This window comes from Marmota flaviventris, chromosome 1 (assembly GCF_047511675.1).
Source record: "Marmota flaviventris isolate mMarFla1 chromosome 1, mMarFla1.hap1, whole genome shotgun sequence".
NCBI lineage: Eukaryota > Metazoa > Chordata > Mammalia > Rodentia > Sciuridae > Marmota > Marmota flaviventris.
The window spans coordinates 101,456,834-101,459,717 of NC_092498.1; the positions used below are offsets into that span (position 1 = coordinate 101,456,834).

General features: G+C 36.7%; 1 non-coding gene across 1 annotated transcript; it reads left to right on the forward strand.

The window, feature by feature from the left end:
* The first annotated feature begins 357 nt into the window (after positions 1–357).
* On the forward strand, positions 358–432 carry LOC114095223 (small nucleolar RNA SNORD28). Its single transcript, XR_003583214.1, has one exon. It is a non-coding gene; the product is annotated as a small nucleolar RNA SNORD28 (small nucleolar RNA).
* The last annotated feature ends 2,452 nt before the right edge of the window (positions 433–2,884 follow it).

The following is a 2,884-nucleotide window of genomic DNA, read 5'->3' on the forward strand; positions in this document are numbered from 1 at the left end:
CTTTTTCTATTGAAGTGTTACACAAAGAAAAATGTACAAAACATAAATGTTCAGCTCAATAAATTGGAGCTGGGCACAGTGGTATGAGCCTTGTAGTTGCAGCTCTTGAAATGCTCAAGCAGGAGGATCACTGGAGCCCAGGAATACAAGATTAGCCTGGGGGTGCTGGGGTTGTGGCTCAGTGGTAGAGTGCTTGCCTAGCATGCATGAGGCACTGGGTTCGATCCTCAGCACCACATAAATGTAAAATAAAGATATTGTGTCCACCTAAAACTTAAGAGTAAATATTAAAAAAAAAAAAAAGATTAGCCTGGGCAACACAGCAAGACCTCATCTCAAAATAATAATAATAAAATTTTCAAATGATTTGAATTGATGAGCTGATGCTCTGTAAGGTATAATAATTAATAGCATGTAAGAGTTCTGATGAAAAAATAACAATTATAATAAAATAAACTATAACAAAGCAAGCACCCATGTAACCAGAAGGGAGATCTAGAAGTAGAGCACAGCCAAGTACCCTAGCAGATTATTCCCTCTCTCCCCAATTAACTCCTCTTTCTCCTTATCAAGCATAAATATCATCTTGATTTTCAATATTTAAGTTTAATAGCATGTAAATTTGAAGCCTGTTCATGTGGGATTACATAGTATTCTTTGTGTTAGGGCTTATATTGTAAATGGACCTTTATTTTATTTATATGTGGTGCTGAGAATCGAACCCAGGGCCTCACACATGCTAGACAAGTGCTCTACTACTGAGCCACAACCCCAGCCCCCATGTTGGGGTTATTTTGTTCAAGATTATGTTTCTGAAATTCATCCAGGCTGTGTGTGAGCTAAGTTTGTTCATTTTCACTATAATATAGTAGTCCAAGGTAAAAACATAGCACAATTTACTTATTTACTATACTGTTGATGGAAATTCATCCATTTTCTCTGACTTGGAACTAATATAAATCACACTACTACAAGTTTTCCTACACCTATGACTCTGTTGCACACATGCATGCCATTTCTGAGGGGAGGAGGACAAGGTCACAGAGTAGGTATATATTCAGTTTCTATACTGCCATCCAATTTACCAAAGAGGTTCTGCTCATGTATACCATGTACACCCATACCAACCATGTAATGAAAATTCCCCTGCTCCATATTCCAGCAAACCCTCTGTACTATGTTAATCCTTCCAATTTTAGTACTCTGATGGATATTCAGTGGTTGTGTGGTTTTGATTTGTATTTCTCTAATGACTTACAGTCTTGAGCACCTGAAGTATCTGTTAACCATTTTTCTATTGCTTTGTTATTTTCCTTCTGATTCTTAGTCCTTCCTAAAATCCTGTATATAAACCTTTTGTCACAGTGTTGCAAATGCCACTCTTTGGCTTGCCTTTCATTTTCTTTAAGGTGATTTTTGATGAATAGAAGATCTCAATTTTAATAAATTCAAGTGAATTTATTTTTTTTCATGGCTAATGCTTTTTGTGTTTATATAAGAAAACTTTTCTTACTGCAAATTCATATAGATATTCTCCTGTGTGATCTCCCAAAATATTTATTGTTTTGCCTTTCACAGATAGATCCACAATTCCTCAGGAATTGAATTCGGGTGTGGTATAAGATAGAAGTTCTGATTTACTCTCTTATGTATGAATATACATGATGTTCCAGAACCATTTACTGAAATATCATATGCCTACTGTTCTGCATGCTGCCTATAGCATATATCAAGTATCTATAAAAGTATAGGACTGTATCTATACTCCTCATTCTGTTCTACTGATCTACTGAAAATGAATGTTGTATATCTTTGCACCAATACAATACTGTCTTTGTGTGGGCTCTCTCTCGTCCATCGAGGAGGTCCATGGAACAGGGTAGAGGAGAGTGTGGCTGCGGAGTCACTAATCAAGAACTCTGGAGACCAAGCAGGAAGCAGGTCTGATTTTATTGCGCAGTTACTATATATATATATATATATATATATATATATATATATATATATATATATACACACACACACACACACACACACACACACACACACAGAGGCAGTAGCTAAGCAGATTACAGGCAGCCACCAATGCAATTTCTGCTAACTGCCCTTACTGCGACCAATCCACCAATCGAGGAGTGGGCCGTGGAGCAAGCACAAAGGACTGCAACACATGGCCTCATGCCCAGGGCTATGCCTACGGGGTAAGTGGCCTGCACTCATATGCCTAACACAAGGGGAATGGCCTGCCACTCAGACGCCTTTAACGTATGCCATGTATGCAGTACTCCATGCACTTGTCTCCACATGTCTTTATTAATCTAGCTTTATTTTAAAAATTTTGATATTTGACAAAACAAATTATTCTACATTACCCTTCAAGAGCGTCTTGGTTCTTCTTAGCATTTTGAATTTTCATATAAATTAATTTTATAATGATGGCAACAACCCTAACTAAATTGTCTAACCCATTTAAAAAACATTAACAATACAGGCCTAGCAAGAGTACATTACTTGCCTGAGGTCATAAGACCAGGGCTTAGATCTGAAGAGAGTCACTGTACAAGGTGCCTTTTTTTCACTACACATCTTCCATGCTTAACTCATATCTGTGAAAAGGTTAGGACTAAAAACAAAAATAGAGAAAATAAAAACAGCAATGAAATATTATTTTAATACCCATTCAACTTATTATGAGTAATTCTTAAGATAATTAGTATTGCTGATTGTTTTAATCTACCTTATGCTAGCTATAACAGAATACTTGAAACCAGGTAATTTATAAAGAACAGTGGTTTATTTCTCACAGTATTGGAGGCCAGGAAGTATAAGATTGAGGGGCCCACATCTAGTAAAAGCTGCATCATCCCATGTCTAAAGGCGGAAG